The sequence below is a fragment of the Salminus brasiliensis genome, chromosome 19 (assembly GCF_030463535.1).
Source record: "Salminus brasiliensis chromosome 19, fSalBra1.hap2, whole genome shotgun sequence".
Taxonomy (NCBI): domain Eukaryota; kingdom Metazoa; phylum Chordata; class Actinopteri; order Characiformes; family Bryconidae; genus Salminus; species Salminus brasiliensis.
The window spans coordinates 2,218,990-2,246,768 of NC_132896.1; the positions used below are offsets into that span (position 1 = coordinate 2,218,990).

Genomic DNA, 27,779 nt, shown 5'->3' on the forward strand with positions numbered 1-27,779 from the left:
AGAGACAAAGAGAGAGAGAGAGAGAGAGAGAGAGAGAGAGAGAGAGAGAGAGTAGAGAGAGAGAGAGAGAGAGAGAGAGAGAGAGAGTAGAGAGAGAGAGAGAGGAGAGAGAGAGAGAGAGAGAGAGTAGAGAGAGAGGAGAGAGAGAGAGAGAGAGAGAGAGAGAGAGAGAGAGAGTAGAGAAAAGAGAGAGAGAGAGGAGAGGAGGGAGATGGAGCTGCTGCTGCTGCTGTTTCTGCTTCTCCACGCTGTTCTCCAGGCGACTCCCAGCTTCAGCCAGCATGTAAGGCTTCCTTCTAATTCCACTTCTTCTTCCTTTATTGAGAGGCTTGTGGGCGATGAAGATTCAGAGCGGGTGGGAATGTGGGTGGGTGGTGTTGTTGGTTGGTGAGGGAGAGGTGGGGGGGTGAGATGCAGGGATGCAGACAGGTTGATGAGGGTGAGGGTGGGCTTTTTCTTTCTGAGGTTCTGATGAAAACACACTGCTGATCTCTGATGGTGTTGAGGGTTGGAGACGGGCGGCCGGGTGTGTGTCCTCTCATTGGCTCTAAACCTCATGTAGATTCAAACAGTGAACTCGGGAGCAGAGTGGGTCGGGGGGATGTTGTGGGTGGTCAGCTTGGTGTGGACGTTGGTGTGGGAGGAACTGTCATGATTTTATTTTTTGCTTTTTTCTGAGATGTGTGTAAGTGTGTGTGTGTGCGAGTGTGTGTGAGTGTGTGTGTGAGTGTGTGTGTGTGTGTAAAGCCAAACTTACTAAGTGTCAGCTAGTGTCCTCAACAGGTAGGTTGGTGGGAAACACTATTGGTATTGTAGACATATCAGACATTCTTACTATATATATACTGTATATATATATATATACAATAAAAAAGCATAATAAAATAATATATATATAATGTTTTTAAAAATATTAAATGTAATGTATGTATTGTGTGATAATAGAATATATATATATTATAACATAAATATATAACATAATTCTAACCTTTCTATAGAATAAAAGCCCCATTGGCATATAAATGTGCATGTATACAGATATACACACCCATATCTTTATATATGTATAGTAAGTGTCCCACACACTTCTTTACCAATCCTGTGTCAATATATAAGTGTGTGTGTATATATATATATATATATATATATATATATATATATATATATATATATATATATATATATATAATGTGTATAGATAGATAAAAGTCCCACTGCCTAATAAAAAAAACTAGCTTTAAAAAAAGAGGTCTGAAGGTCACCCGTGCCTACTTACCGATCCAGCGTTCCCTCTTTATTGGCCATAACCACATCAACATGCTTTTTGTCTTTTTTCTAAGTCGCACTGATTGTAGCGACGGCGCCCCTCCGAGAAACATCATTTCCCAGCTGTTGTGTTGAGCGAATGACTACAATTAGGTTTGAAGAGCGCTCTATTATAGTTATCTTTGGCAAATCCAATACTGGAGCAGTGCTCTACACACACACGCTCGTCTCGCTTGGCTCGGTAATCGTATAGAGAGGGCTTTCCGGTCGCCCCCCCCATCCTACCCCACAGCCCTTAACTCCAGTGTATTCCGATGGCAATGCGAATGTAATATAATGAAACACCGCATTTTGGACAAACTCCAAAAACCTCCCCCCAGGGGGGATGAGAGCACAGTGCTGGATGTGGATTTGTATGTGTGTGTGTGTGTGTGTGTGTGTGTGTGTGTGTGTGTCAGTGTGAGATTTCGCACAAACCCAGCTGCACTCTGTGACACGTTCATCTCTCTCTCTCCTTTTTAATGTTGAATAAGCCTCTATAGGAGCAGCCGACAGCTCGCCCTGCCAACCGCTCCTCATAATAAAGATGTCAGGAAGGGTTCAGGCACCTTCTGCTCTCTGAAGAACCTCTCAGTTGAGGGTTCTACAGAGAATGAGATTAACAAAATAGCGAACTGTTCTGCTGGAACTGTTCATCCGAGCCAAGAACCATTACAACCGGCGTTTCTCTACCAAACCAGCAAATCTTAAAGGGAGAAGAGTTTGACAAAAATGCCAGTTTAAATGGCTGCAAATGCACACAGTTCTCAGCCAAAGCTGGACAACTTTTAAGCTCTGGTGTTCATGTAACACATTTGAATCATTTGCAGCAATTCAGCACATTTACAGCATGCAAATAAACTGCAAAAATAAACAGACAGAGCATGTAGAAGCTTTCATCTGTACACTCGTACACTGGAAAACACTTCATGTGGTTACAAGCAAGCAATTCGAATGGGTTCATTCTACCAGTGCTTAATTCAGAGTATTCGTACGAGTTGAATAAACCCAGTTCAGTCGCTTGTTACCACATGGAGTCATTTTTTAGGTTTGCATGTGAAAGTGTGGTCACTCCTGTCTAAATGACACATGTTACTCAATATTGTAAGTCTTTCTGCCCATTTTAGAGTTAGAAAAAAGGTACTGTGCCATTACTTTTGCACATCCCAGATTTTTTATTTCTTTTTTTTTCTTCTTGATGAAATCTGTTAAATTCAGTAATCAAGCTGTAATTGTGAATTAAAATGTGCAGAATTGTATCTCTGTAGAAGATACCTAAACATTTGCATAAGGCTGTACAGGCTATACCTTCATATAAAGAGATCTTGGGGAAAGTCAGTTATTAGGGTTTGTCCACAGACTGAAAAATAGTGCGTTGATGACTCGACTGCATTCAGAGTGTTTCGGGCGGCTGCAAATCAGTCAAATATGTTACATCAACATCAACATTGTGATTGTGTTCATGTATCACAGTTTATTCATTTGTACCAGCCACTTTCAGTACAGCTTGGAAAGACGTGAGTACACCGATATTCTGTTATACATTAATGCACCCATTAAATTTGCCTTCGGGAGTAAAACACTCCTAGCTAAAGGAGGTAAAGGCTGTCAGCTGTCATTGTGCTGAAATGCTGCCCTCAGGCTGAACATTGCTGGTTAAATTGTAGTCCTGGTGGCTGTTATCGGCAAAACATGAACCATAACGACATTAAGCCTGGTAACATTGATAGAGAATGGGCTGTTCACTCAATAATGATAAAAAAAATGGGGAGGAAAAGGGCAAGGTGTCAGGATTCTGCTGTAGGTTCAGCACCACGGTCAGCCCCGCAACAGTAAACAGGGGCTAAGCGAATGAAGGCAGCCGTTTCAGCACCAGTGTGGTGGACAGCGCCATGATGCTGTTGGATTTGGGAAGAGGTGCTTTAATATTTGAGCTGTAAACAAATCAGAAAAATGAACGATGTTATGATAATTATGAAGAATTGTTATGAAGTATCGTTTATTTATTTATATAATGAATAGGTTTTAAGTGACTCAAACATCTCTTGCTTTGTGGGAAAAGGTCTAACACAGCGCACAGCTAGATATTTAGATAGATATCAGTAAAACAAATCCCCTTTGGTGTCAGAGAAATACATATTGTTGTTTTTTAACTGTTTATAAGCTTGGAAAAGCGTTAACTCATAAGAGAATATTGGGTAAAAGTGATGAACAGATCTGCAGATGATACTATAATAACTGGAAATTCTGCATCACACCAGTAATTACGTTTTTATGGAATTAAAAACATGATAGGATTGATCCTAAACCTTTAAGTTAATCAAATCTCAATGTCTAAATATGCTTTAATATGACAGAAAATAACAGAACTGATCCAAACTGCTTGACACAAATTAGGTTCCTGTAACATATTGAACGCCCCCCCCCCCCCTTCCTCCTCCTCCTCCTCCTCCTCCTCCTCCTCCCCCGAGCCTCACGAGAGCTTCAGAAAACAGATAAACTAAACTCAGAGTTTAGACTGTTTGTGCTGTTTGTGCAAATCCAGATGTTTCAGCCAGTCTCAGTGAACTTCTGTCTGTTTACATTGAGAGTTTACGAAGCAGCAGCAGAGAAACCTCAGAGAAGATCCTGCAGAGGAGAGGCGCTGTAGAGCGAGAGAGAGTGGGGATTCAGTGGTAGAGATCAGGATCAGTTACTGTGCTTAAATCAGAGTACAGTAAAATAACCTGCAGTGAAATCTCTCATTCAGTATTGAGATCAGTATTTTTATTTCACTGTTACAGTTTTAAAATCACTGTTACAGGTTGAATTAACTATTACAGGGTTGAATTCACTGTTACGATGTTAAATTCAATGTTACAGTGTTGAATTCACTATTACAGGGTTGAATTCACTGTTACGGTGTTAAATTCAATGTTACAGTGTTGAATTCACTATTACAGGGTTGAATTCACTGTTATAGGGTTGAATTAACTGTTATAGGGTTGAATTAACTATTGCAGCGTTGAATTCACTGTTATAGGGTTGAATTAACTATTGCAGCGTTGAATTCACTGTTATAGGGTTGAATTAAGTGTTGCAGCGTTGAATTCACTGTTATAGGGTTGAATTAAGTGTTGCAGTGTTGAATTCACTGTTACAGTGTTGAATTAACTATTACAGGGTTGACTTCACTGTTATAGGGTTGAATTCACTGTTACAGTGTTGAATTAACTATTACAGGGTTGAATTCACTGTTACAGTGTTTAATTCACTGTTACAGTGTTGAATTAACTATTGCAGTGTTGAATTCACTGTTACAGTGTTGAATTAACTTTTGCAGTGTTGAATTCACTGTTACAGTGTTGAATTAAATTTTACAGTGTTGCATTCATTGTTAGAGTGTTGAATTCACTATTACTGTGTTGAATTCATTGTTACAGTGTTGAATTAATTATTGCAGTGTTGAATTCACTGTTACGGTGTTGAACTAACTATTACAGTTATTCAGTGGTACAGTGTTAAATTCACTATTATTGTGTTGAATTCAATAGCATTGAAATCATGATTACAGTGTTGAAGTCACTGTTACGTGTTGAATTCACTATTACTGTGTTGAATTCACTGTTACAGTGTTGGATTCAAAGAAATTGACCCTAAACCTAAAGTCATGTCTAAATATACTTTATATGACAGATTCAATGTTACAGTGTTGAATTAACTATTACAGTGTTAAAATTGCTGTTACGGTGTTGAAATCGATGTTACAGTGTTGAATTCATGGTTATAGCATTGATATCACTTTTGCAGTTCACTGTAGCTGTATTCTCTATCACACTGGTAAATTCAGTAATGCAGTGTTTAATTCTCTCTGAAGATTTTACAGAATTCACTATTCAATTCACCTTCACACTTGAACTTTTACTTTCTGTAATGTTTCATATTTATTTAAATGGATCCACTGTCACTGTGACAGAGCTTTACTGCAAGAGCCACACACTTCTTTATGTGTAGTCAGTCTGCAGTGCTGCGCAGCAACACCAACAAACACAGCAATTAAACACTGAAGCAAACTGTAAGAGATTAGACCATGATCATGTGTGTTAACATGTGTGTGTTAGGGAGGGGGTATTTTAGTGTGAGTGTGTCACTGAGAGGTGTGCGAGAGCAGCTGAGGGACAGGTTGTCTCAGAATCAGCTACAGTACATTTACATGGGAAAACGCACACACACACACACACACACACACACACACACACACACAGAAACTGCAGGCCAAATGGGTCTGAGTGCGCAACAGAAACAGGTGTTCAAACAAACGGAGCTCAATTAATGCAATCAGACGCAGCTCAGCTACGGCTACTGACTTCAGATACGCAACAGGAGGAACACACACACACACACACACACACACACACACACACTGCATATACTCATTTGCGTGAGTGGTGGTGGTTGGGGGAGGGTCTGAGAAAGCGACACAGAAACATTTGTAATTTGTAAATTAATAAAAAAAATCATGTTTTATTTGTCAGAGAAAATCTTTTAAAGAGAAACACAAACACACACATGTTTGTCAACATTTTCCAATTTTTAAATATAATTGTTCGATATTTGTCAAAAACCTGAAACAAAATAGCAGAATTTTTCACAACCTGTTCTGAGTTCTGTTCAGTACTGCAGTATTATCTTTGACCATTATTTTGAACCTTTTAGGAGCTACACTATATTGACAAAAGTATTGGGACACCTGCTCATTCATTGCCTGCTCAATGAAATGAAGGGTAAAAAAAAAAACTGATCCTGCTTTTGTTGGAGTAACTGTCTCTACTGTCCAGAGAAAAAGGCTTTCTACTAGATTCTGGAGCAGCACCATTGCTGTGAGGATTGATTGTATTCAGTAGCAAGAGCGTTAGTGAGGTCAGGATGCTGGATGTTGATCACCACCCCACCTCATCCCAAAAGTACTGGGTGGAGCTCCACCACCATCATTCCAGAGAACACAGTTCCTCCACTGCTCCACAGCTCCTCAATGCTGGGGGGCTTTATACCCCCCCTCTAGCGTTTCACACCTGGCATTATTAGGCAGCATGGAGCCAATAGGTTCATAATGTTTATCTGCTCCAGAGAGTCCTATTCTATTGGCAGTACTTCTTCTCTACAGGGACTAGACAAGCTGTGTGTGTGCATTTGCACATCTGTGTCAGCAATGGTTGGAACTTAAAGTAGCTGAAAGCATTCATTAGAAGGGGTGTCCACAAACATTTGAACAGAAAAAAAATTTAACCAGGCAATGAGCCACTAAGCTGAGCTGTCGAACGGTTCTTCGAACCTAAGCATTGTCACGGTTCTGTATAGAGCCGTTGTCTTCACCAAAGAACCCTGAAAGAACCGCTGTCATAATGATGTGGCTTTGAAAGAACACACTGAGCCCTAACGATTATCACCAGCCTTTATCTTCCTCAAACAGACGCTGTTTGACTTTCTGGCCTGATTTGTTAATGTCAAACAAACTAGTAGTAAATAAGCCCGGAGTGAAGACCCAAAGGTCAGGGCTTTATGTCAGGAACCCAAGAAAACGAGCGATGTGTTGAGGCTTTGAGGTAGAGTCACGCGCTAACATCATGCACACCACAGCTTCTGCTGTACTGCAGGATTTCAGGTGGTTTATGTGACGACAGGGGAGAAGAAAGAGCTGCAAGGAGGCCGTCAGTGGCCTTCAGTCCAATTCAGCCTTTTCAGTTTGACTCCCAACCTTGAGGAGAGCATGCTGTGATTTTAAAAAGCATCATATAGAAACACACACACACACACACACACACACACACACACATTCTGCCTCTCGACTCGTACAGCCACCCACTCTCTCTCTCTAACTCTCTCTCTCTCTGTCTACATATATATATATATATATATATATATATATATGTATTTATCTATATATGTAAATATTAGTATATAGTAATAATGGACCCCATATGTATTATATGTCTATAAATATCTATATGTTATAGTAATATATCACATATGTATTATATATACACATCAGCACTGAGGTTCTAAAAATAGATTCTGTATGTATTATGTATATGTCAGTATCTATTTGCAATGATAATATACCTACATGAAATCTATATATATATATAAGTATTAATGTATAGCATTAATATGCCCCATTTGTATTATATCTCCAAAAATATCTATGTGTAATAGTTATTTATATCCCATATGTATTATATATGTGTAAATATCTATATGCAATGCTAGTATAACTATATGTAATAAATATATGTAAGTAATAATATATAGCAATAATGAACCTCATATGTAATATATATATACACATAAATATCTATATGTAATAGTGATGTATCCCATATGCAATATACAGACAGCTGTATTGGTATACATATGCTTATCTATATGCAATGTTAATATATCTATATGTAGTCTATATATATATATATGTGTGTGTGTGTGTGTGTGTGTGTGTGTGTGTATGTATATATATATATATATATATATATAATTTAAGTATGAATATGTAATATTTGTCTGGGCCTGCAGATTTGTCCTGATTCTCTCTGGTTTTATTACAAAGTCAGGACAGGTTTGTTCTGATCGCGTTTAAGAAAACATGCACGCACACAGACACACACACACACACACACACACACACACACACAGACACACACACACACACACACACACACACACACACAGACACACACACACACACAGAGACAGACATACAATGACTCTCACTTTTTAAAGAAGCGAGCGCGGAGCAGCAGGGGTGTTTCAGAAGAGGCTCTGACATCAAATCGTGCGAGAGTCTGTGTGAAAGCGGTGGTCCAGTTGTGCCCATGTTTGAAGTGCAATCACAGTCAGGCTGTGTGGTGGTGACAGGTTGGCTGTTGGGGGGGGCTGTGCTTGGGGTGGGGGAGGAGGGTGGTCTGTACGGTTTGATCTGTCCAGGTCTCCTGCTGTGAGCCTGGAGCTGACGGCCACACAGAGAGGCAATCGGGGGGTGGGGGTGTAGTGTTCTGACTGGATCCATTAGTAGAGCAAACACCACAGTGACCACAGCCGGCCTGTAAACACTGCTGCGCCTGTTAAACGAACAAGGGGGCAAACTACTGCGACCCAGAGCTGTATAGTTATATATATATATATATATATATATATATATATATGTTATGGATGTATATTCTTGTCATGCATCCTTTATAACTAAACACCAGAAAGAGAGACATTGTAAGAGAAGAAAATTGACAATATTTTTTTTTTTAATGAAATGTGGAAAATGTATCAGAAAGAAAACGTGGAAAGAAATAAATAAAATAATAATAATAATAATAATAATAATAATGGTAATTCAAATTGTATTCACAATTTTACTATAATTCATGGATACTGAATACTGAGTTGAATACTAATTTCAATTAAATTCATTATTAGGCACTGAATAATTCATAATAGTCACTATAATTCATAGTACATATTGAATAATTCATACTAGATACTGAATCTTTTATAGTGGATACTAAATAATTCATAGTAGATACTGAATAATTCATAGTGGATACTGAATAATTCATAGTGGATACTGAATAATTCATAGTGGATCCTCAATAATTCATAGTGGATCCTGAATAATTCATAGTAGATACTGAATAATTCATAGTGGATACTCAATAATTCATAGTGGATCCTGAATAATTCATAGTAGATACTGAATAATTCATAGTGGATACGAAATTATTCATAGTGGATCCTGAATAATTCATAGTGGATACTGAATAATTCATAGTGGATACTCAATAATTCATAGTGGATCCTGAATAATTCATAGTGGATACTGAATAATTCATAGTAGATACTGAATAATTCATAGTAGATACTGAATAATTCATAGTGGATCCTGAATAATTCATAGTGGATACTGAATAATTCATAGTGGATACTCAATAATTCAAAGTGGATCCTGAATAATTCATAGTGGATACTGAATAATTCATAGTAGATACTCAATAATTCATAGTGGATACTGAATAATTCATAGTAGATACTGAATAATTCATAGTGGATCCTGAATAATTCATAGTGGATACTCAATAATTCATGAAGGATACTTTTGGATTTACTTCTGTTGGAGATGTTCACCAATAGGTCCAGATGAATTGAGACACACAGCAGGTTTGTTCAGCATCCAGATCAGAACCGGAACACTGTGTGTGTCTCCTGTGTGTGTGCAGTACTGACCTGGTGTGTGTGGTCCAGAGTGAGTCCTGTGGCTGTGAGTGTGGTGAAGCACGCAGTGTCCCGAGGGACACACAGCAATTACACACTCACTGAACTGACACTGTGTGTGTGTGTGTGTGTGTGTGTGTGTGATTTGGCCAACTGCATTAGTGCACAGGAAGTGAGGGAAGATAGGATGGAGCATTTGCATGGTTACCATGGTTACCATGCCACGTTTCTCACACAATGAGGAAAACTAAAAAAAAAAAGTATAAATTGTTATGCGTTATTTAATACATAGATGATAGTGTGTGTGTGTGTGTGTGTGTGTGTGTGTGTGTGTGTGTGTGTTTGACTCTCCTGTTAGAAGCCTTACTCTTTTGGGTTTATTTATTAGATGAATGTGGGTTTAAAAATCCTATCTCTGCCAAAACCTGCCTCTTATTTAGTATTATTTCAGTCCAAATAGTCAATTTAACCACAAAGATAAAGGTGATTTGTACCCTATGACAAAACATATGTCAAAAATGTTCAATAAACATCAGATAAAACAAGTGTGCTGAACATCTGATTAAAATAATAATAATAATAATAATTATTATTATTATTATTATTATTATAATTATTATTATTATTATTATTATTATTATTATTGTTGTTGTTGTTTATTTTTTATGACTAAAGAGTTGAATTATCTCAGTTAAAGTAAACTATGATCTATAAGTGATGGAAAAACGTACATATGCTGAATGAAATATTGATTAAATTGATGTGATTTGCCCGATACTGAAGATCAGGTTCACAGGGAAGGCCTTCAGATGGGTAAACACTCACCAGGTCAACTTTTCCTCCAGCGGAATGTTACTGCTGTTCCCTGCGGTTAAACACTGAAGGTTAAACAGGAGGGTTGAGTGAAATATGAGAGACGTGTGAGACAGACAGGTGGAGAGTGTGTTAGCGCTTCTTACGTCTTCTCTTTTTTCACTGAAGGTCAGAAATAAAGGCAGATCCACAGTCAGAGGACAGTCGGACCCCGTGCTCCTCTGGTGCTTCGTGAGTATGGTTTCCTTCTCTCTGCACCCAAATACATCCAGTAACACACCCGCCAGACTCGTCACGTGACATTAGCCCAATACTGACCTTTTCAACCCCGATATCTCAGAATTACACCTCCGTATGCAAATGTGCTGCAAGCATCCCGGCCAATCACAGCCCAGATCATCCGGTTTCTGAGAGCATCAGATTTGGTCAGATTAATGCAGGTCAGACACCAGGGCTTCACCAATGTGTCAATACAGTCATATGAAAAAGTTTAGACACCCCTGGTCAAATGACCCGTATAGTTGATGTTGTGATGAGGGTAAATAAGTGACACCCTCGACAGAGTCACACCTCTGCACATGTTAATGCTCAATTACTGTTTATTTTATTGTATTTAACATATAATTGTTTCCTGTTTTAAAAATAACAGTACATAACAATACATTGCTATTTATGAATAATTTAACATATTATAAAAAAAATAATAATTTACTGTGTAATAAAATATAATTAAATAACTTTAATTTGCACGTGCCATTCATTTACAGATTATAACTTTTATTTCAAAACATTAAATTGAGTAAATCAGTCAATCAGACATGCAGAGGCTTATTTATTAATTTAGTTCATTACTTAAATCAACAATTTATGTAAATTGACTCAAGGTGCTGCAACTTTTGCATGAGACTGAATGTGTAGATGGTGGAACTCTTATTAGAAGGTTCAATTTTTATTATAATAATAATGATTAATGTAAATAAATAAATAAATAAATAAACAAATAATATGTATTTTATTTAATGCCACAATAATATGTATTATTATTTTTATATATACATATATATTATACATATATAATTAGTATCTGTTTTATATATTAATTTTCTGAATAGTAGTAGCAGTATACAAAAATAAAAAAATAAATAATACTAAAAATAGCTAAATAATTGCTATAAATTAATAAATAATACAAATTATAATGCTGTATTTACATGTATTCCTATTATTGTTCATATAATATTTTTTTTTCATTTTTTATTTTATTTATGTTTTGTAGTAGTAGCAGAAGAATTACTAAAAATGTCATTTAATTTAATTAAAATAATTTTCAAAATAATGTATATACTCAAAAGTAATGTATTGTAATATATTTAATATTTCACAGTTCTTACTACATCACACATACTTAACACCCACATCATGGTTCAGGTATTGTATTAATATCATCTGGTACTGAACATGGTAGTGAAGTTGCAGGTTGCTGACCGACCGTACTCTACACCAACAGTATATATACTGTACATGTGGGTGTTTGTTGGGTCAGTGCTGAACCCTCTCTCTACTGAAACAAAGCACGGAAAGCTCTCTCGCACGGTTGCTCTGGTTACAGCCACTTATCTCAGAGAGGTCTTGGAGATCAAACAGGTGTTGTGTCCAGATGCCGCGGCCTCCTCCCGTTGCTATGGACCTTTGTTCACCGCTGAGTCCAGGTGCGCCTCCGAGCAGCACGGACACACACAAAGAAAACATGACAGCGCGACAGCGGGCATTGTGCTGGAGCAGCACGGCGCTGAGAAAACCACACAGCGACCCATCAGTCCATCAGAGAGGAGGAGAGAGTGGGGGGTGGGGGTGGGAGGTGGAGTGAGGAGAGATGGGGGAATGAGGGCGAACAAGGGGGATGGGGAGAGAGAGAGGCAGGTTGAGATTTAGAATCAGAGAAGGCCCAGCAAAACACACGGTGTATATATATATTCACTACATGTCCAAATGTTTGTGGACACCCCTTCTAATGAATGCATTCAGCTACTTTAAGTTGCACCTGTTGCTGACACAGATGTGCAAATGCACACACACAGCTTGTCTAGTCCCTGTAGAGAGGCACTGCCAATAGAATAGGACTCTCTGGAGCAGATCAACATCATAAACCTATTGGCACTATGCTGCCTAATGCCAGGCGTGGGCTAGAGGGGTATAAAGCCCCCCAGCATTGAAGGAGCTGTGGAGCAGTGGAAGAACTGTGTTCTCTGGAATGATGGTGTTGGAGCTCCATCCAGTACTTTTGGAATGAGTTGGGGAGTTGGGGATGATGAGGTGGGGTGGTGATCATCATCCAACATCCTGACCTCACTAACGCTCTTGTTGCTGAATGCAATCAAATCCTCACAGCAATGCTCCTCCTCTAAAATCTAGTAGAAAGTTTTCTTCTCTGGACAGTAGACACAGTTACTCCAACAAAAGCAGGATCAGCTCTTTTAATAGCCTTGATTTCAGAAGAAACAATGAAGGAGCAGGTGTCCCAATACTTTTGTCCATACAGTGCACCATGTAATACACAACATGTGAAATGTGCAATATCTGTGAAAAAGATTAGTTTTAGTCTTTTTTGTTTTTATGAGGACATGGGGAGCTTCTTAACATCCCCTCAACCGCCCAAAGGTCCCCAAAGGTCCCCACAAAGAGACAAAAACACTCACACACACATACAAGCCTCTCTCACTATGTTCTGCTCCCCACTGCTTTCAGCCGCTCCCCAAGTCGCCACAGCAAACACTGCAGTGCACTTCCCCCATCTATTCACACACACACACACACACACACACACACACACACACAAACAAACACCTGCAGCAAGTCCATCTCACCTGATGCATCAGCTTCACAGTTGCACTCTAGTCTGACATGATGGTTTCTCTTTTTTTTCCTCTCTGCAACTCTCCTTCCATCATCTGACCCACGCCGGCCTGTCTGTGGTCCTCTGTGTCCTGAGGGTGTGAGAACAAAATCTATATCACATTATATCAGGATACTGTGGCTGAAAACTGAGTATTGATACACAGACGTCCGTGTTTCTATATTTAGTGTTCAGTTATTAGCATTCTAAGTTGTATTAAACCGGCTGGTGAACAGTACATGAACAGTACATGAACAGTAGGTGAACAGTAGGTGTGCAGTAGGTGAACAATAAGTGAATAGTATGTGAAGAGTAGATGAACAGTAGGTGAAGAGTAGATGAACAGTAGGTGAACCATAAGTGAACAGTAGGTGAACAGTAGGTGAGGAATAGGTAAACAGTAGGTGTACAGTAGATGAAGAGTAGATGAACAGTAGGTGAACCATAAGTGAATAATACGTGAACAGTAGGTGAACAGTAGGTGAACAGTAGGTGAGGAATAGTTGAACAGTAGGTGTACAGTAGGTGAAGAGTAGATGAACAGTAGGTGAACCATAAGTGAATAATACGTGAACAGTAGGTGAACCATAAGTGAAGAGTAGGTGAACAGTATGTGAGGAGTATGTGAAGAGTAGATGAACAGTAGGTGTGCAGTAGGTGAACAGTAGGTGAGGAATAGGTGAACAGTAGGTGAGGAGTATGTGAAGAGTAGATGAACAGTATGTGAAGAGTAGATGAACAGTATGTGAAGAGTAGATGAACAGTAGGTGAGGAGTATGTGAAGAGTAGATGAACAGTAGGTGAGGAGTATGTGAAGAGTAGATGAACAGTATGTGAAGAGTAGATGAACAGTAGGTGAGGAGTATGTGAAGAGTAGATGAACAGTAGGTGAACCATAAGTGAATAATACGTGAACAGTAGGTGAACCATAAGTGAAGAGTAGGTGAACAGTATGTGAGGAGTATGTGAAGAGTAGATGAACAGTAGGTGTGCAGTAGGTGAACAGTAGGTGAGGAATAGGTGAACAGTAGGTGAGGAGTATGTGAAGAGTAGATGAACAGTATGTGAAGAGTAGATGAACAGTATGTGAAGAGTAGATGAACAGTAGGTGAGGAGTATGTGAAGAGTAGATGAACAGTAGGTGAGGAGTATGTGAAGAGTAGATGAACAGTATGTGAAGAGTAGATGAACAGTAGGTGAGGAGTAGATGAACAGTAGGTGTGCAGTAGGTGAACAGTAGGTGAGGAATAGGTGAACAGTAGGTGAGGAGTATGTGAAGAGTAGATGAACAGTATGTGAAGAGTAGATGAACAGTATGTGAAGAGTAGATGAACAGTAGGTGAGGAGTATGTGAAGAGTAGATGAACAGTATGTGAAGAGTAGATGAACAGTAGGTGAAGAGTAGATGAACAGTAGGTGTGCAGTAGGTGAACAGTAGGTGTGCAGTAGGTGAAGAGTAGATGAACAGTAGATGAACAGTAGGTGTGCAGTAGGTGAAGAGTAGATGAACAGTAGGTGAACAGTAGGTGAACAGTAGAACATCTGAATGCATTCCTTTCTTGGTCCACAAGAAGTAAACAGTCACATATATCGGCTTACTTAATAGCATGGACCACTGACCTACAGACTTTTAAAGCACTTTTCTTAGCAACCACTTAGCAACACCATAGCAACCACTTAGCAACACCATAACAACCACTTAGCAGCATGGAGGTTCTTAAGTTTAAAACTGTGGGGAACCTCTTAAGGTGCTTTAAGGAACCTTCAAGGAACCATTTTCTTCTGAAAACCTTTTCTTAAAGGTTCCTCAAAGCATACCTCTAACAGTGCGCAACAGCGACGAAAGGCTCGAGTGTCAGAATCCTCCACAGTGATGCCGAAGCGCCGGGTAACAGGAGGTGCTGCCGTACGTTTATGGAGGAAAAGAGTCGACAGCTGTTTCATCTATCTATCATCTCCAGCAAAACGTGTTACATTCCATTTCCGCTGTCACGAGTGACGGAAAACACGAGCGTCCGCAATCCAACTGCCCTCTCGCCACCCGCAGGATACAATCTGTAGGATTCAATTTGGGCTCAGTGGCTGCGAGCGCATCCCGCTCCGGTGTGTCATTTTACAAGTTAGAAAATGGCTAAATTGATTCTGTTGCTGTAAAAAAAAAGAGGAAAAAAAAGAGAAAAGCTGGTTTGAGGCCTCAGAGGCTGGCGGAGATATCACTGCACTGTGGGGCCTGGAGAAATGTCAACAGACAGGAAGACATGCAGATATGGTGCGTTAATTAAACACACTTCAGGTTTGAGGAATGCTCTACTCTGTTCTGTATCTCGAACATGGAGACGAGTATAAGTATTATTTTAATTTTTGTCTAATTTGTCTGCTGTGAGAATGTTAAACAACTATTCAACCTATTCGACATTCTACATCAGTCTCATAATGGGAATTATTAGATACACTGATTGGACAAAAGTATTGGGACACCTAACCATCACACCTACAGGACCTTTCATGACCTCCCATTCTAAACCCCTCAGCAGCAGGTCTGGAGCTCTGCTGCAGTTACTGAGTCAGTTGGAGGCTTTTCTGCACTCTGCTCTGAGCTCAGCACTCGGCCCTGACCCCGCTCTGTAACTTTACGTGGTCTGACAGACACTCGGTGGACACTGAGCTGCTCTCTGTGAGCTGTTCCTCCTAAACTCTTCCACTGTTCAATAATAACACCACTCACAGCTGATGGAGGAAGATCTAGGAGGGAGGAGATTTCACCAGCTGACTTGTTGTAGTTGGTGCAGCGGTGTCTCCTATTACATACAGAACCACGCTGGAGTTCAGTGAGCTCTTCAGAACCTCCCGTTCTTTCACTGATGTGTGGAAGAAAGACAGACTGCAGGACTAGAGGCTGATTTTATACACCTGTGGTAATGAAACTGAATCCCAATGATATCCCATTAGCTGTGAAGCACCGCACTCACTCACTGACTCAGGTTTGGCAGAGTGAAAATTCACCACAAGGGGGTGCTAATGGTACTGAAATGGCGTGTGGTGCTCGGTATCACTGACACTGCGTGTCCTGTGTTTACAGTAACTGCAGATGTAGTTTTTAGCACGTCTGTTTGAAAGTGAGGGTTTCAGACCTGCCGGGGTTTCAGAGCAGAAATACACTAAATCAGACGAGGCTCTGTTTACATTAGCAGGAATAATTGTGACCTGGAGGAGAAGCGTTCACACACAGCGCTCAGCAATTACACTAAAACACAGCCAGAGCATCAACACACACACCTCCCACATCTAACAGCACTGCCCTCTCTACTCTCTCTCTCTCTCTCTCTCTTCTTTTTCTCTCTATCTCTATCTCTCTCTATTATCTCCTCTCTCTATCTCTCTCTCTCTCGCTCTCTCTCTCTATTATCTCCTCTCTCTCTCTCTATCTCTCTCTCTCTCGCTCTCTCTCTCTCTATTATCTCCTCTCTCTCTCTATCTTTCTCTTTTCTCTCTCTATTTCTCCATATCTCTCTCTTGCTTTCCTTCTCATTTCAATCTCAAGCTCTCTCTCTCTCTTTCTCTCTCTCTCTCTCTCTCTCTCTCTCTCTCTCTCTCTCTCTCTGGTAGGCCTGTAACAGTGGTGGTGGTGCAGATGTTCCTCCCCCATGGCCTTTCAATTTCAGCTCTGTTAAAAAGGAGGGAGGGGATTGTAAAAAAAAAAAAAGGTGAGGGAGGAAAAAATGGTGAAAGGCCGTCCCCCACTGGGCTGCTGGGAGGGAGCACGCTCAGGTAATTAAGTGTAGCTTCACTCAACCCTTTTGTCAAGGCAATTACCTCAAATCATATGCTCTTACCCGCTCTAATTACCAGCAAATCTGCCGCGCCGCTGAGTGACAGCCCGGCTCCAGCCCAGCCGTGTTTACAACAATAACAATTACAGTGTGTACCGCTACACAGCTAACTTCTGCGGTCACAACACGCGCCGCTCACGAGACGCACGTCCAGGTTTTTCAACACGCCAAAAAGAGTGACGTACAGAACCCTGCTGGTTTGTGTTCTATGTTTATTAGTGTGTTATTGTTCATAAATGTTTTGAAGGTTGAATCATTATTTACATGTAGCTAAAAGAAAAGAGAAATAATATACTGAAGTTTTAAAGTTTGTAGTGGCCACAAGGGACGTTTCTAGAGCCCACCAGATAATATACTGAAATATTGAGGCCACAAATAAATTATCTAGTGGCCACCATTCAACAGATTGACATATTAGTTTCTAGAGCCCACCAGAAAATATATTTAGATATTGGTGTCACAAAAAAGTTTCTAGTGGCCACCAGATAATATATTGAGATACTGAGGCCACAAAGAATGTTTCTAGTGGCCACCAGATAATATACTTAAATATTGAGGCCACAAATAAATTATCTAGTGGCCACCATTCAACAGATTGACATATTAGGTTCTAGAGACCACCAGAAAATATATTTAGATATTGGTGTCACAAAAACGTTTCTAGTGGCCACAAGATAATATATTTAGATATTATGCAGGTAAACCCATGCCATGGCTCTAATATCGAAATATATTGTTGTGCCTTATTAAAGACATAATGTCACATTGTCGGCTGTGTAAGATCCAAAAGACAAGAAAGAGATGAAAACTTATAGATCAAAATCATTTGGCTGGTTGCCATAGTAACAACACACACACACACACACACACACACACACACACATACCCTGGCTAGGCAGAGGGAGAAACATAGCTTTATTTTGTCAGTAGTTCAGTATTAGAAACTCTAATTCAGAACAACAAACACACGAACAGGGCTGTGAGCTCACACTCGGTCACACTCGCGCTCACACTCGCGCTCACGCTCGCGCTCACGCTCGCGCTCACTCAGGAAAAAAAACAGCGCATCCAACAAGAGCCAAAGCCTCGCCGTCTTTCATACAGCAGTGAAAACATGGTAGCTCACAGGAAGCTCTGCTGATGGATTGTACACACTGATCTAGTTTACTGTGTGCAGTGTGAACACACACCACCCCAACTCTTCTGGAGAACCATTTACACCAGTATACACACACTCAACCAGTACAGCTCCATTCTACCAGTGGTCTGGCCACTAGGTGGCCTGCTGGAAAAGGCTATGTGTAGTCCTTTACTGAAGCAGTTTGTGTAAAACAAGCAGTAAACAGCATGTTTATTACTTCCACTAATAATAATAACCATAATAATAATATTAATAATCGGAGAGAGAGAGAGAAAGAGAGAGATAGTAAACGGAAGACTAGGAGAAAGAGAGAGAGAGAGAGAGAGAGATTGGAGAGCTCACTTCTGTAACTGTGTCATGTACCTAATCAGCTCAGTACCTGTAGAGTGATGGAGTGAGAGAGAGAGAGAGACAGAGAGAGAGAGAGAGAGAGAGAGAGAGAGAGAGAGAGGTTGAAGGGGCGAGTGAACAGTCTCTCCCCCCGAGCAGGCCGTGTTCTCCCAGTGGACGCTCCGGTAGAAGTGAAGGGAATCAAATTAGCCGAAGAGGGCAGGCCGGCCGGGGTCCAGGGCAGGGTCACTCACACTCTCACTGCCGGCTTATTGAATTAGAGCTCCATGCAGCTCTCTTTGATCGCCCCTGAGTAAAAAAAACATGAGAGCTTTCCATCATGTTGGTTTCCCACAGCGACTCATTTCCTGTGCTTTCTGGAAAAGCTTGGATTGGAATAGGAAACGTTTATAAACCAAAACCTCATAACTCCTTTTACAGATTTCACCATTTTACCATTTTAACTCTCATCATCCCTGAGCATTAAACACACTGTGTTACTGTGCCTTTAAGAGGGATATATGTAAATTAGCTGTGTTTTAATTGGTTGTCCTGTATTGTGGCTCAGGAAGCAGTCTGGGCTGAAACAGTCATATTTATTTAATCAGGAGTGGGCGGGGCTTAAAACTGTTGGCTGAATGGGATATGACAGATATGGCAAATGTGTTGATTTTGTAATATCACAAAAAATATAATATAAAAAGTAATAATTAGTATATTATTATTATTATTATTGTTGTTGTTGTTGTTATTATTTATTATATAGTGTAATAAATATGACTATACTACTCTTACAACCACCACTACTACTACTACTACTACTACTAATAATAATAATAATAATAATAATAATAATTTTATTTAGCTTCAATCCTAAACTACTTTTTAAAGTGTGATATATGCTTACAGATAAACATATATTATATATTACAACAACAACTAATAATAATAAGAAGGAGAAGGATAGTAATAATATATAATAGTGTTATAATCATGTTATAAAGTGGATTATATAACAAATGCCTACTAACAACTAAAAACTACCAGTACTACTAGACCTGAAAAAAATCTGGAATTATACAGCTACTGATAATAATAATAATAATAATAATAATAATAATAATCACCATAATCATAATTATGCTAATCCTAAATCACTTTATCAATATATATATATATATATATATATATATATATATTACCATACATTTGTATGTATAGTGTAATATATATACTATACATTTATTTCATACTACTAATAATAATAACAACTATGATAATAACTACATTATAATGTTTCATAAATGCTTACATATATAAAATATATACAGAGATAATAACAAATATATAATAATATAAATATAAATAAATATGAGCAGCTCTGCTGCAGCTACTACTACTACTGATGATCATCATAATCAGCTTTTTCATAATCAATTTACACTACATATTGATTACATACTACATATACGTCTACTGTTGTTGTTATTATTCTCATTATTGTTATTATTATTATTATTATTATTAATAATAATAATAAGAAGAAGAAGAAGAAGAACAAGAACATAAACAACAGCACTGGCCATCATCATCGGTGCCGTCAAGCACAGAAATGGACTCTCTCTGTATATCAGTCCTTCGCTCTGAAGGCCAGTTGCTGAAGCACAGAAGCAGCAGTAAACAGCAGAGCAGTGTGTGGAAGCTTCTGGATTAAATCCTGGATTAGACTGAATTATTCAATTACGGCACGGTGTAAATGTGTGAACACACAGACAGTGGAGTGAGACCAGGCATTTCCAATCTCCTCCATCACCTCCATCACCTCAGTCAGCTGATTTCCCATGTCAGCGCTTGTTAAGGAGAGAGCTCGGCGTTGGTCCCTGTATCTGCTCGGTTCAGCCTGAGGGTTCCTCTCAGCATGATCAGCTCCTATGACTCCCCCACACAGCATGTTCAGAACAGACGTCTGAGGCCTGGAGTCACTGCTGTTTTGCTGTTACATACATGTCCAAATGTTTGCGGACACCCTTTCTAATGGATGCATGTCTCCTTACATCCATTGCTGACACAGATGTGCAAATACACACACACACAGAGCTTGTCTAGTCTTTGTAGAAGAGAAGAAGTACTGCCAATAGAATAGGACTCTCTGCCTAATAATGCCAGGTGTGGGCTAGAGGGGTGTAAAGCCCCCCAGCATTGAGCTGTGGAGGAACTGTGTTCTCTGGAATGATGAGATACTTATGATGAGAGGGTGTATGAGTCTTTCCTCCCTGTACAGTAGAGACAGTTACTCCAGCAAAATAGAATCAGCTCTTTTTAATAGAAGAAATAATGAATGAACAGGTGTCCCAATACTTTTGTCAGTGTGGTGTAGTTACATAGGCCCAAATTCAAATTCAATGTAGATTCAGAAAAACATGATTTACGAGCTGGAAACAATTCCAGTACATCTTCAGCACGCTCCAGCTCTAACAGAGCCCTAAAAGGGTTAAACTAATGGCCTCGTCCTCGCCGTTCGTAATTAGGCCGCGTGAGGCCTGCTGCTGAACCCATAAAACACCCATAACGTGATCAACAGCCTTTAAAATGGAGACATTCCGATTCCTGCACCGCGGACAATTCTAATAAAGACTCCAAAGCGTGGAATGTCGGGAAAGGTGATGATCCGTGCTGTAAGAGTCTTATTTTTATTATAGATTTCCGGCACCGGATCCCCTTTAAGCCAATCGCTATGACAGCCTAATTGGACATTAGTCTTAATTCAGATGTTAAAGAGCTGCTCTCCTTCACTGGACACAGAGTTTCCTTTTTTCTCTCTCTCTCTCTCTCTTTCTCTCGCTCGTCCCTACACACACGCAGCATTCTTCTGCGTTTTTCTCTAATTGTACGGAATAAAAGGAGTCCATCCTATAGTGAGGAGCGTCATTTAACCCAGCTTAATAAAGCATCACTGCTCTGGACTGGTGAGAAACCCCCCTGCCTCCTCACCTCCCTCCCTCTCTCTCTCGCTCACTCACTCTCTCACTCTGCAGTTCTTATTTGTTCCCCTGGTTCTTTCTTTTCTCTCCTCTGCAGTAAATGTGTAAGTACATGCAGAGACAGGTTCAGCTACTTAGAGGGAAAGGGGACGGGGGGCGAGGGAGGAGGAAGAAGGGACAGCTCCATTTGGTTGGTGTGAACTGGGAAGCCTATTAAGGCTAATATGTTTTTTTAATGGGAAAACCGCGGTTGATCTGAACTAATTTGCCTTGTTCAGCCGGCGCTCCGAAAGTAATCCGTCACCCCTCTATGAGGCAGCGGCTGCTCGGCCGTCTCTAATGAGCCTCCCCGGACTAAAGGGGGCCGAAAGAATGGCGCTGTCACTCCGCTCAAAGCCGTGGCCCGCTCAGCGCAGGCCCGATTGTTGCGCTCCCATTGTGTGTGTTAACCCAAGCAGGGCCTTATACAAAATGAATGGCCCGGTGTAACTTTAACTTCACCGGGTCAGCACCACCCTGGAGCTGACCGGCTTTCCACACGCACACGTGTCTGATAGAACACAGGGCAGAGCGGCAGACATCCCACCTCTCAGGAAAATGCGTGCTCCCTGATCAGGAGTCAGGAGTGTACTGTAGATGTGATGGTGGGTCAGGAGTGTACTGTAGATGTGATGGTGGGTCAGGAGTGTACTGTAGATGTGATGGTGGATCAGGAGTGTACTGTAGATGTGATGGTGGGTCAGGAGTGTACTGTAGATATGATAGTGGGTCAGGAGCGTGCTGTAGATATGATAGTGGGTCAGGAGTGTGCTGTAGATGTGATGGTGGGTCAGTCAGGAGTGTACTGTAGATGTGATGGTTGGTCAGGAGCGTGCTGTAGATGTGATGGTGGGTCAGTCAGGAGCGTACTGTAGATGTGATGGTGGGTCGGTCAGGAGCGTACTGTAGATGTGATGGTTGGTCAGGAGCGTGCTGTAGATGTGATGGTGGGTCAGTCAGGAGCGTACTGTAGATGTGATGGTTGGTCAGGAGCGTGCTGTAGATGTGATGGTTGGTCAGGAGCGTGCTGTAGATGTGATGGTTGGTCAGGAGCGTGCTGTAGATGTGATGGTGGAGGGTCAGTAGTGTACTGTAGATGTGATGGTGGGTAAGGAGCGTGATGTAGATGTGATGGTGGGTCAGTAGTGTACTGTAGTTGTGATTGTGGGTCAGGAGCGTGCTGTAGATGTGATGGTGGGTCTATGTCTGTGACTTGTCATGTAATATGGTCTCCTCTGTCACTGCACATAGGATGTGTAAAAGGAGCTGCTTTTTATTTATTTATTTTTGTTTGTTTGTTTGTTTGTTTTGTTGTGTTTTAAGACCCAAAGAACACCAAGAACATGTGATAGAAATGAGAGACTATTTAATTTAGAGAGAAAGAGAGAGAGAGAGAGAGAGAGAGAGAGAGAGTGTTTGTGAGAGAGTGACAAAGAGACAGAGTGTGTGTGTGTGTGTGTGTGTGTGTGTGAGGGACAGACAGGGATTCAGTGCACTCAGCTGAAATGTCACAACCAAAAGGTCTTGGGTGTTTTTCTTCTGTGTGTGTGTGTGTGTGTGTGTGTGTGAATGGCTTTCTGATGTTCAAGATACGGCAAGAGCCATCAACACATTTCTACCTCTCTCGCCCCCCCGCCCCCCCCTCTCTGATTTCTTCATTATGTTCTGAATGACAGGCTTTATGTGGGAGATGTTGAACAGAGCAGCTTCCTGTTAGCATGTCGTTCTGCTCACTCGGCTGTGTGCCTCGCTGCCTCGCTGCCTCGCTGCCTCTGCTGTAATTGACGCACTAAAAGGCAAATAAAAGAGCCGTGCACTTTACCCTCGCTGCCCTCAGAGACGCGCGCTAGTGTGACCACGCTGACGTAGAGGGGCTTCAGCTAAATCTACTGTGAGGACCATAAAGCTCTCAGCTCATCATGGAGGCTGGAGCGGAGCGAGCCGAGCTGAGGCTGACCCCACAATGACTCCCCCCAGCATGCCATATCAACCCCCGTCCCACTGCCTCTCAGAACATACATTATTGTTTTCTGCACTTTGTCTTTTGTATGATGACTCCACCCATCTGTCCATCCATCAGTCTGTCTATCTAACTACACTATATGGACAAAAGTATTGGGACACCTGCTCATTCACCCTTTCTTCTGAAATCAAGGCTATTAAAAAGAGCTGATCCTGTTTCTGTTAAAGTAACTGTCTCTACTGTCCAGAGAAGAAGACTTTCTACTAGATTTTGGAGGAGGAGCATAGCTGTGAGGATTTGATTGCTTTCAGTAACTAAGAGCGTTAGTGAGGTCAATATGATGGTGGATGATGATCACCACCCGACCTCATCATCCCCAACTCATTCCAAAAGTACTGGATGGAGCTCCATTATCCACTTTATAAATACCCCTCTACTAGCCCACGCCTGGCATTATTAGGCAGCATGGAGCCAATAGGGTCATGATGTTGATCTGCTCCAGGGAGTCCTATTCTATTGGCAGTACTTCATCTCTACAGGGACTAGACAAGCTGTGTGTGTGCATTTGCACATCTGGGTCAGCAATGGGTACAACTTCAGATTAGCTGAATGAGGGGTGTCCATAAATATTTGGACATTTGGATGGTGGTGGCTGGTTGGCCATGTGTTAAAGGGGATGTGTGTCACTCCTCACCCTCCCAGTGTTGGGAGCATCACATGTGAGGGGGGTGACTAACGAGTGGGCTAGGTAATTGGGCAGAAGGAAAAAAAGACTAACAGACAGACAGACAGACAGAACCTCCAGGCTGGGTTTATCCACTCTTGCTGGTACAGAAGCAGCTTTCCTGATCCAGACCAGTATAAGAGCAGCGGCAGAGCTTGGCTGAAATCGATGCAGAAGAAGATCTCCAGCTCGTGTACAGCGTGGAGTCAGAGTTTTGCGGCTCTGCGCCGCTGGGGTATTATTCCTCCTACTCCACTCTGTTTTGTTCCAGGATGCTTTTCAAGGCCGTCTCTTGAGAGCAGGCCTTTCTTTACCCATCCTTTTCTGTTTTTCTCATTTCTCCGTTTTAAACACTCCTGCGTTGCTCACACCATCGCTGTGTCTGAGAGAAGCCTGCCCTTTCCCTCTCCTCCTTTATTAGCAGCCGGAGCTCAATCCACTGCCTTTCATTTCCATCAGGCCGGGAGAGGAGAGGAGGTGGGGACCAGGTTTTACTGTAACCCTCGGATATGAGAGACATTTGGCTCTGTTGTTCTGTGTGTGTGTGTTTAGGAGAGAGAGAAAATGTGTGTGTGTGTGGGGGGGGGTACTGTGTGGAAAGGGCAGCTAGGCTTCAGGTATTAGAGCTTTATTAGCTCCATAACTCTGGATTTCACACACTTCCATGAGGATCTTCAGTATGACTTAGCTAACGTCTGTCATCTTGCACACACACACACACACACACACACACACACACACACACATTTAGACAACACTGGACACCTACGTCTCTACGTTCTACATCATACTGTAGACAGTGGAACTGCACCTTTATTGAATTCTGGGATGTGTAGAATGTGATTAGAATTTTAAATTCTAAAATGTGTAAAATGTGAGTAGAACTGAAGATCCAGAGGTCTAAATGCAGTTGAACCCTCAAGTCCTAGATTATGTGCAATGTAGCATAACCAATAAACTCTAATAATAATGAGTAAAACATGATTAGAGTGTATAATTCTACAATTATAAACTCCAGAAGGCATAGAATCTAACAGCACCATTGACGTTTCTGTCACTATGCAGAATGTATCTAGATTATATAGAATTGACCTCAAATGCTTGAATGTGTAGAATGTGACACATTGTAAATTCTAGAATGTGTGGAATTTGTTTGAACTTTAATCATTTTGACATGCAGAACGTATTTGAATCTTTGAACTCTGGAATGTGTAGAATGTAATGGAACAAAAATGTAAAATTAGTGTAAGAGTGGCTAGAGCTTTAAATTGAACAAAATGTATAGAATTTAATTTAACTGTTACATTAAAACATGTAATCAAACCCTCAAACTCTTTGTAGAAATTATGTAGAATCTAACATCGCAATTAAATTGTAGAATGTGTAGAATGTAACTGAACTTTAAAATTCTATAATGTGTAAAGGTGACTACTGTAAATGTACCTCTATAATGTATATAATATAATTGAACCCTTAAACTATTTGTAGAAATGATGTAGAATCTAACTGCACCTTTAGATTTTAGAATGTGTAGAATGTAATTGAATCTTTAAACTCTAGATTAAATAGAATGTGACTTCAAATTCTTGAATGTGTAGAATGCAATTGAATATTACATCCTAAAATGTGTACAATGTGAGCAGAGCTCTAAATTATAGAATGTACTGATCCTTAAACTATATAGAATGTATGTAGAATCTAACATCACCTTTCAATTTTATAATGTGTAAATGTGACTAGAGCTCTAAATTGTGGAATGAGTGTATAGAATGTATGAAATGTATCTGAACCAAATTTGAAATCTATAATATGTAAAATGTAATTAGCCCTTTAAATTCTACAATGTGTAAATGTAAATTCAATAATGTAATTGAACCTTTAAACTCTATGGAGAAATTTTGTAGAATCTAACTTCACCTTTAGATTTTAGAATTTGTAGAATGTAATTAAATGCTATGAGCCATAAATGGAATCTCTAAACTCTCAGCATATGCAGAAGGTAACATCATCATTCAATTCTAGATTAATCTAGAATAGAATTCATCCTTTAGACTCTGGAGGATGTATAGTGGAACTGGAGCTTTAGAATATAATATAATATGTAGAATACAAACAGATCTTTAAATTCTATAATGTGTAAACATGACTAGAACTCTAAATTATAGAATTTAAAGAGTGTATAGAATGTATAGAATGTCTCCAAACCAAATTTGAAATCTATAATATGTAGAATGTTACTAACCCTTTAAATTCTATAATGTGTAAATGTGATTAGAGCTTAATGTAATTGAACCTTTAAACCCTATGTAGAAATTATGTGGAATCCAACTTCACCTTTAAGTTGTAGAATGTGTAGAATATAATTGAATGCTATGAGCTATAATTATATTTTAGAATAAAATTAATCCTGTAGACTCTGGAGGAAGTATAGTGGAGCTTTAGAATATAATACAATGTGTAAAATATAAACAGACCTAAATTCTATAATGTGCAAACATGAGAAGAACAAATTGTAGAATTATAATTGAATGCTATGAGCTGTAATTTTATTCTAAAATGGAATCTCTAAACTCAGCATATGCAGAGGGTAACATCACCATTAAATTCTAGAATAGTATAGAAAAAAAATAGATTCTGGAGGAAGTATAGTGGAACTGGAGCTTTAGAATATAATAGAATATGTAGAATACAAACAGATCTTTAAATTCTATAATATGTAAACTAGAACTCTAAATTATAGAATTTATAGAGTGAATAGAATGTACGGAATGTATCCAAACCAAATCTATAATATGCATAATGTAATAATCCCTTTAAGTTATAAGTTGTTTGTAGAATCTAACTTCACTTTTAAATTGTAGAATGTGTAGAATGTAATTGAATGTTTTGAGCTGTAATTCTATGTTAAAATGGAATCTCTAAACTCCAGCACATGCAGAAGGTAACATCACCATTAAATTCTAGAATAGTGTAGAAAAAAAATAGACTCTGGAGGAAGTATAGTGGAACTGGAGCTTTAGAATATAATAGAATATGTAGAATATAAACAGACCTAAATTCTATAATGTGCAAACATGAAAAGAACCAATTGTAGAATGTGTAGAATGTAATTGAATGCTATGAGCTGTAATTCTGTTCTAAAATGGAATCTCTAAACTCCAGCACATGCAGAAGGTAACATCATCATCAAATTCTCTGGAGGATGTAGAGTAGATCCGAGGCATTAAACTGTAGAGAGTGTAGAATATAAACAGACCTTTAAATTCTATTGGAGATTCATTGTTTTTCTATTTTCTCGGCTCATCTCATCTCCCGAAAGAGCAAGCGGGCAGCCCCAGGACGTCCAGCAGTGCCGGAGAGAGGACCGCCGCCTCAGGCCGGCCGCTGTGGAAGACTAGTGATTTTGTTGTTCTACATTCTGCTCTGACAACAAGTCACAGTCTACCTCAGCGCTCAGACCTGTTTGCCCTCGGCTGCAGAAAGCCCACGCAGCCTCCCGATCCCTCAGCCCAGCCTCTGACCGGCCGC

The 27,779-nt window shown here is 40.0% G+C and overlaps 1 long non-coding RNA gene across 1 annotated transcript; it reads left to right on the top strand.

Annotated features, from left to right (window-relative positions):
- The first annotated feature begins 151 nt into the window (after positions 1–151).
- On the top strand, positions 152–27,633 carry LOC140540578 (uncharacterized). Its single transcript, XR_011977881.1, has 3 exons — positions 152–283; positions 10,519–10,581; positions 27,571–27,633. It is a non-coding gene; the product is annotated as an uncharacterized lncRNA (long non-coding RNA).
- The last annotated feature ends 146 nt before the right edge of the window (positions 27,634–27,779 follow it).